Here is a 9265-nt window from a genome sequence, read left to right as displayed (position 1 = left end):
TCCCCTTTATCCTGGTAATATTGTTATGAAATTTACTTTGTCTGATATTACTATATCCAATCAACTTTCTTTTGGTTAGCATTTTCATATATATTTTTCCCATTCTATTACTTTTAGCCCATTACAATCTTGATATTTAAATTATCTTTCTTATAGTTGGCATATGGTTGGGTCTTGCATTTCAATCAAATTTGCAAAATTTGCCTTTTACTTAATGTGTTTAAACTATTAAAATTAATATAATTATCAAATGGTTTGGGGTTAATCATGATCATGCTATTTGTTTTATATTTTCCCTTTTATCCTTACCTTCTTTTCTTTTTTTTTTACTTAGTCTTGCTATGATTCTATTTCTTCTCTGTTATTGACTTATTAGCTTTTCTTTTTTTTTAGTTTTACTTTTTACTGGTTGCTATAGTGTTTACTGTATACATGTTGTCTTATCACAGACTGCCTTCAAATACTGTCGTAACACTTCATGTTTGGTGTAAAAACTTTGTAACAGTATGCTTCCACTTGCACTCTCTTGCTCTTTGTGCAATTATTATACATTTTATTTTTATATATGTTTTAATCCCCCAAATACAACGTTTTATTAACTTTCTTTTAAATGCTATTTAAAACATGAGAAAATGTGTTTTATGTTTACCCACGTACTTACCAGTTTTTGCTCTTTTCATTTCTTTAGTGTAGATCCAAATTTCCATCTGTTATTATTTTCCTTCTTCCTGAAGAACTTCTTTTAACAGTAGTGCATGGCTGCTGGTGATGAATTCTCTCAGCTTCTTATTGTCTGAAAAAGTCTTCATTTTGCCTTAATTTTAAAAGATATTTTCACTTGGTATAGAATTCTAGATTGACAGATATTTTTTCTTCCATTACTTTAAAGATGGTGTTCCTTATAGCTTCTGATCAGAAGTCTGTTGCCATTCTTCTTTGTTCCTTTACATAATATGTCATTTTCCTCTGGTAGTTTTATGACTTTACTCTTTCTCACTCATTTTCAGAAGTTTAGTTACAGTGTGCCTTGATACATTTTCTTTATGTTCCTTCTGCTTGAATTTTTGAGCTTCTTGTATCTGTTGTTTATAATTTCCTCATATTTTGAACATTTTGATAATTATTTTTCAAAATATTTGTTCTTTACTCTCTCTTCTAGGGAATCCATTTATATTTATGCTAGATTGCTTTATATGTCTGATGTTCTGTTCATTAAAAAACTTTTTCTCTTTGTGATTCAAGTTCACTGATCTTTTTCTCCATAGTGTCTAATCTACTATTAATACTGGTCAGTGTTTTTTTTGGTTTTTTTTTTCATTTGAGATATTTTATTTTTCATCTCTAGAAGTTCCATTTGGATCTTTTTAATTACCTTACATTTTAAGGTATTAAGCTCATATGAGCATATGAGCTTCTACTTTTTTGAACTTCTGGAGTATATTTGTAAAACCTGTTTTGACATCTACGTCTGTTAATTCTCTTTGTCAAATCTGGATCTGTTTTTATTGATTGAGTTTTCTACTGGTTATGGGGGTCATATTCTTATGCTTCTCTGAATGCCTATTTTTTTAAATTGGATGTTAGGCATTGTGAATTTTACATTGTTGGGTGCTGGATTTTGATGTGTTGTTTGAAATAGTGTCAGATTTTGTGTGACACCAGTTAATTTACTTGAGATCAGATTGATCTTTTCAAGGCTTGCATTTAAGACTTTTGAGTGGTCTGGAGACCCCTTTAGTTTAGGGCTAATTTACTCCACTATTAAGTGATACATTTCTGAGAGCTCTACCCAATTCCCTATGCATCATGAGGTCTTTCACTATGACTGGTAGAAGCAAAACTTATCTCCAACCCAGTGTGAGCCATGGGGACTATTCAGCCAGCCAATTTATTTTTAGTGGTTCTTCCCCTGTCCTTTGGTAGTTTCATGCACATGCTAATCAGTATTCAACTAAAAACTCATGGAGACACCACAGCAGTTTTCCAGAGCCCTCTTTATAGTAGCTCCCTCCTCTCTAGCATTCTGTCCCCCACCCCTATTATAGCTGCCTTTGTCTTCTTAAAATCTTTCTGTATGGTAATCTCTCTCTCATCAGTTTAGTGAGACAGTTGGATTATCTTTGGGTTCCCCTTCCCCATGTTGCAGGCTGGAAACTGGAACATTGATAGTTCCTTACTTGTTCCCCTTCTTTCAGGCATGATAGTCCTGTGTTGCTTGTTATTCAATTTCTGAAAACCATTGTTTCATGTATTTCGTTTGGTTTTCTAATTGTTTAAGATAGGTGAGTAAATCTGGTCCCTTTTATTCCATCTTGGCCTGAACTGAAAGTTTCCTTGGGAGACTTAAAAAGCAAAACAAAACAACTCTTTATAGAAGTATAACATACATGCAGAATAGAGCCTGTGAGTTTTCACTTTAGTGGATTTTCACAAATTGAGCACATATGTGAAATTAGCACCCAGAGCATTATCAGTGCTCCAGTCACCATGTTTGGTTTCCTGCTAGCTTTACACCTGCCCCAATATTAACTATAATCCTGGTTGCTAATTATGTAGATTGTATCTTGCCTGTTTTTGAACTTTATATAAATGAAACATTGCAGTATTTAGTGTCTGGCTGCTTTTGCTAAGTATTATTTTTGTAAAAGATTTTTCATGTTGTATGTATTTGAATTCATTCATTATCATTGCTGTACAGTATTCCTATGTTGACATATTAATATTGAGGGAATTTACATGATTGTTCGGTTTTAGCTATGACAATAGTACTACCAGAACACTATAGGTTATGTGTTTTGGTGAACAGAGATATGCATTTCTGATGAACACACATTTAGAAGTTTACTTTCTGGGTCATAGGATATGCACATATTTATCTTTAATAGATACTACCAAAGAGTTTTTTTTTTTTTTTTTTTTTGTGGTACGCGGGCCTCTCACTGTTGTGCCCTCTCCCGTTGCGGAGCACAGGCTCCGGACACACAGGCTCAGCGGCCATGGCTCACGGGTCCAGCCGCTCTGCGGCATGTGGGATCTTCCTGGACCGGGGCACGAACCCATGTACCCTGCATCGGCAGGCGGACTTTCAACCACTGCGCCACCAGGGGAAGTCTCCTACCAAAGAGTTTTCAAAAGTATTATACCCACTTACCAGCAGTGTGTAGGGTTTCTGGTTGTTTGGGAGTCTTTTATTAAAGTCTAAAATACAGTCTATCTATCCTTTGGGAATGTATAATCTTACTGAGAAGACCAGTCAAGAAACAAACAAAGAACCCCATGTGTTAAACTATGAAGTATAAATAACAGAAATATACACAGTCAAAGCAACATTGAGAAAATGGCATAGCAAAATCTTCACAGAAGAGGTGGAATTTTGAATTGGGGCCTTGAAGGATGAGATTATTTTTAGAGGTAAGAGGAAGGCAGCAAAGATTCTAGGCAGAGATACTGGCATAAGTAAGATGGTTGAGATGCAGATGGCATAGCAAGTCTATGTGTGTGTATATGTGGCTCAGTTGTGTTTTATTCTAAGATCCATCTGTTCATTTATTCACCATTTTGGGTTTCCTCCTGAATGTCAGGCCATGTCCTAGATTCAAAGTGGAAATAAAACACAGTCACCACCCTCAGGTTCCTATGACCTTACTGGGGAAGCCAATGAGTATGTCACACCATTTAGTGTAGTGTTGTGACATAGGATCTTTAAATGTAACACAAGTCTGGAGAGCAGAAAAACTCCTAAGACTCTGGTGTAGGTCAAAATAATGTCCTAAAGGTATGAAGTACAGTTTAAGGTAATGTGTTCCCCTTCTCTCGCTAGCACTCTCCCTCCTTTCAGACAAAGGAAACTGCTTCATGTAGCCAGCAAGGTACAACATGCTCAGCTGATTCCTGCTTTCTCTTCCTCATCACCCCATGAGACCAAAGGAAGCCATCAGTGTCAGCAGCTTTCTTCTCCAACTGACAAGCTCAATGATTTGCTCCAACTGGGTCTTCTCTGGACTTGTCTACAGCTTGCATTCCCATTTCCTCAGCAGAGTTTTCAGTGGAGTAGAGAAGAGGCTTTAAAATAAGACATCTGGATAAATAGGCATCAGAACCAGACAAAATCTATCTGATGTGCTCCTCATGAGCTTGTCATTTTGTCAAATTCCCTAAGGCATCTGAGTCTCAGATTCTTCATCTGTAAATGGGGATGTTGTGAAGATTGAAAGATATAATGCATGTGAAGCACTTAGTATGATGATTGCCACAGAGGAAGCATTTAATACATAGTTTATTATTCATATTTTTACAAAAACTTAAAATAATCTAGGTGATATCAAATAGGTAACCAGTAGCAAATGTGTACTGACATTCGCCACCATCCCATCCATGGAAGTTTGAAGAAGAAAGGTGGGTCACCTGCTATTACTGGGGAAATTAGAAACATGTAGCTATGAGCAAGACTTGGGCATGGCAGGGGCCATCAAATCACCTTGATTCCTACATTTAGAAACCTAAAATAGAATTGGTTGAAGACAAAATGTATTGGCTGGGTGAAAAGGGAACCTCGTACAGAATTCAATTGGCCAACTTGGGGGTCACAGTGAGGGCCCAATGGAGACAGATCTATTGTGTGCTCAAGGGTCAGATGTTCCAAATCCCAAATTGAGATGCCTAGTCTTACAATAATAATGTGCCTATGGATATCCAAGAGTAGAATACTTGAAGTCAAATCTTCCGGGAAGTTCTATTACTACATCAACATAGATATTTTTGGGGCATATTCACTAACTTTTATAGTATGGAGCTTCTCTGAGGCATCTTATATTTTTAACTTGGATAAAAGTGCAAAGTGACTTCTCATCTAATTTTATTCCAGCATCATTCTCCCTAATAAGTAACCCAGTACATCTATTTTTAAGTGCTAACACACAGACACAGACACACAGACACACAGACACACACACACACACACACAACTTTGAAGAGGCCCTGACTATAGTTCACTGGATTTCTAAGTCAAAAAACAAACAAAACCAGGAATGCATAGATACTTATTCTCAAAAACCATTAAAGATTATTATCGTAACTTTCAATTTCTGGGATATAGACCTTTCTTAAATGAAGCGGGCTATATGTTCAGTCCTTATAGTTTATTTTAAAATAGTACTGTTATAATCTTCTTATTTTTTCCCAGAAGTTTCCTATTAAAAAAGAGCTATCAGACTAACTAAAGATAAAAATAGGCATGGTGAACTTCTGAACCTCAGACACTGTAGCCTTCAGGCTAAAAGAAAAGTTTGATGAAAGTGGATTTCCAAAATAGGAAATTTGCCGGGTGCTTGAATTTTCTAGAATAAAAAGGAAATTTTGGAAATGCTACAGAAATACCAAGCATGATATAGTTTAACTTATTTAATAGTCTTAAGCATGAAAATAGCTCATTTTTCCCCTTGACCCTGGCAAATAAATATAACAGTATCTGACATTTATTGAGCATCAGACACTGTGCTAAAGGCTTTTAGATATATTATCTCATTTAGTGCTCACAAAACTCTAGGAAGTTTGATAAAATTATGATTCCCACTTGGTAAGTGAGGAAATGGACTCAGGGAGTGTCTGGATCTGGCCATGGTTCCTTATCTGGTCAGCAGCAGAGTACAGACCCAATTCTGGTCTTCCTCACTCCAAATCACCAGGACCCATGGCAGGTGAGGTGTGGAGGAGAGAGAGCTCCTTTTATGCTCTTGACTTTCTATTGAGATCCTGCTAACATTCTGTCTCTCTTAGTATAACTGATATTCCAGAGGGAAGAAAAAGGCTTCTCTGCTGAAAATCAACATGATGCCTTCAGAAACACTCTTGGGTAAAACCATGGGTCTGTCCAGTTTGATCAACTCTTTTCACCAGTCCACCTCATACCTCAGTGGCGCCTTGGTCTGCAACTAAAGCTACCAAGAAGGCTCCAAGTGCCACCTCTCATAGGGATCATGGCATTTTACTTGAGGGAGGGAGCCTAAAAGGGAGAAAACTTTAGTAACATTGGCAAATTAAGTGTTTTGAACATAGAACATTTTCCTTCCTTTAAAAATCAATGGGCTTTAATTCTGGAAAATATTGTAACAAAATTAATCAAAAATGAAATTTTGATAGAGGTTGGGTTACATGAGTATAGGCCTTTGTCAAAACTTAACTATTGTATACCTAAGATTTATATTTCATTGTGTATAAATTTTACCTCAAAATAAGAAACTTGAAATACTGAAGTCTTAATTAACAATCTGCATGCTGAATTAAATAATTAAATAGGGAGACACATGGTAATATCTGCAATTACTTTGAAATAAAGTTCAAAAATTAGGTAGATTGTTGATGGATAGAGGATATACTTATACCTAGATATGTGATAAGTAAATGTCTAGACATGTGACAACAGAAGTACATGTGACAACAGAAGTATAGTACAATATTAATGGAAGAATCTAGGTTTGGGTGTATGGGTGTTTACTGTAAAATTCTTTCAAATGTCTTGTATTTTAGAAATTTTTATTAAAAAGTTACAAAAATATATAGAAAATTACTGGAAGAAAAAAATACATAAAGAAAATTGTAATGCTTTTAACATATTAAAAACCATATGAGATCTCAAACACATAGTATTTTGTAAAGATTATTTTTACTTCATAGTATATTGGGGACATATTTCAATGGCATTCCTTTTTATTTTCCCCATCTTTAAAAATACTGTAATCACATATGACCTGGATCACTGCACTATTGTTGCAATAATAATAATAAAAAAAAGTGTTTTGTTGAGAACCTGCTATGTCCCAGGCCTGCACTAAACACTTCACACGCACTTGCTTCTTTTATGCTATCATGAACTTAGATAATTCTCTTTGGCTGGACAATTTCCTTTCCTTTTTTTTTTTCTTTTTTTATGGAGGTAGAACCACTATTATAAACAATCATGAATGTGCACAAAAATTTAACCATAAGAATATTCATCATGGGCTTCCCTGGTGGTGCAGTGGTTGAGAGTCCGCCTGCCAATGAGGGGGACGCGGGTTCGTGCCCCGGTTCGGGAGGATCCCACATGCCGCGGAGCGGCTGGGCCCGTGAGCCATGGCCGCTGGGCCTGCGCGTCCGGAGCCTGTGCTCTGCAACGGGAGAGGCTACAACGGTGAGAGGCCCGCGTACCGCAAAAAAAAAAAAAAAAAAAAAAGAATATTCATCATAATTTTGTTCTATTTGAAAAAAAGATATTTTTAAAGGTAATTTTTCTTGTTGGAGAGGCAGATAGTTTTGTAAAGCAGGATTCACTTGGAGTTCCAGAAAGCAGCTACTTCCTCTCCTAGATCATAAAGCTGGATTGTGGCCATTTGGAGGCTGGTGACACTCTTCGTCCCTTGAAGCTCTGTGAAATTCCATTTTAGGGTAAGCAGTGAAGTGTTAAGCACACTTCTGAGGAAGCCACCTCTTCCTTCTCTACTTTAACAGAGGTGTGAATGAGGATTAATGCTCCCCAAATGTGTAATGTTGAAAACTTCTGATTTATTCTTAAAATGAAACAAACATCTGCGATATTGCTTTATTTAGTATCATTTCTAAAAGAAGCTCAGTCCTTAAAAATAGTTTGCCTTGGGGTTGAAATGGATACTTTTATGATGTCAGCTATTTGTTGAAGACTTCTGATTAATTCTTAAAATGAAACAAGTATCAGCATGATTGCTTTATTCAGTATCATTTCTGAAAGGAGTACAGTCCTGAAAAATACTTGTCTTGAGGCTGAAGTAATTACTTTTATGATGCCAGCTACACTGCAGGTCGCCTGCCAGGGATTTCATACAATGTTATTATTTCACTTATGGTGGGTTGGCAGATTGAGAGATAGAGAACTCAGATTGGGCCGCAGTCTGCACCTATTCTTTTTTTTTTTTAATTATTATTTATTTATTTGGCTGTGCCGTGTGGCATGCGAGGTCTTAATTCCCCTACCAGGGATCGAACCCGAGGCCTTGGCAGTGAGAGCACAGAGGCCCAACCAGTGGACCGCCAGGGAATTCCCTGGAGGTCAGCTCTTGGTTGGAGTGGTATACCCATTGTCCCCAACCCCACTCCCACTTCACCTGGCAAAAGCTATTTCAAGGATGGAGTATGTTGAAGACTAACGTTGAATGGACTCCAGCATATCATGATCTAGAAAGCTGTCCCTCTGTGTCTTGAGCATTGTGGTCACCATGAAAATGAATTTCTTTAGTCTTCCACCAGAGAAGATTACCCATTCCTTTGGGCCAGAGCCTCAATGGGGAGGGAGACAATAGACCCAAAAGAATAAGATGGGAATTGTTCAAAATGACTCTCATAATAATGAGGTTTTTTCTTTGTTTATTTTGTTTTGTTTCCTTTTTAATTTTCATTCTCTCATGAGTGTACAGTGGGACTTTCCAGAGGCTGCAAGCTGTGTGATATCACATTACATAAAATGCAGAAGCAGATACGAGAATCGGCTATTTTTGTATTAAGCTGAACTTTAAATAGATTTGTAAAAATGTAAAACAATCCTATTCTTCTCATTGTTTTTGTTTTGTTTTGCCGAATATTATCTTTTATTAAAAATGTGTTATTTATGTTAACATGTAATGGTTTATCTGGTTATTCTAATATAGGTTTAAAATTTAACATAGATTTAAAATTAATATTTTAAACCCTTCTCAATTTTATTGTCTAATTCTGTAAATATTGACACATATAACCTACATAAACAAAAGTTCTTTGGGTTCTTAATAATTTTTAAGAGTGTAAAAAGGTCATGAGACAAATAATTTGAGAGTCTTTGATCTAATAAAAAGAGACTAGAAATTTACTGCCAGGCTTTTAGTGGAGAGAGATTGGGATCCTCTTGTCAAATGCTTAGCTTTGAGTTTCACCTAAGTGATTGCTGCTGTGCAATGCACAGAGCTCCCAGATGGTGGCATTGACCAGAATGTCTATTATCTAGGGTAATAGACATGAAGCATGATTCTAATGAGGAGAACATTTGATAGCAACACTTCTGGTTCTGAATGATGCAATATGGTGTCCTCCAAGGCAGTGAGCATGTGAATACAGGGTCCTGCATGTGGTATAAAGCTGCAGGTGTTCTGAACATCTGTCCAGTCATCCTGAGGTCAGTGGTAGGGAGGGAATAGAGGCTTCTCTCCATCTTGGCCTCTTTTTGTAACTCATAATGAGCAGTTCTTACTGGGTTTAACTCCTTGCCTTAGTCTTTGAAACATTG

The sequence above is a fragment of the Mesoplodon mirus genome, assembly GCF_964341445.2.
Source record: "Mesoplodon mirus genome assembly, chromosome: 4".
Classification (NCBI taxonomy): domain Eukaryota; kingdom Metazoa; phylum Chordata; class Mammalia; order Artiodactyla; family Ziphiidae; genus Mesoplodon; species Mesoplodon mirus.
The sequence above is the reverse complement of the archived record's forward strand: the minus strand, read 5'-3'. Positions refer to the sequence as shown.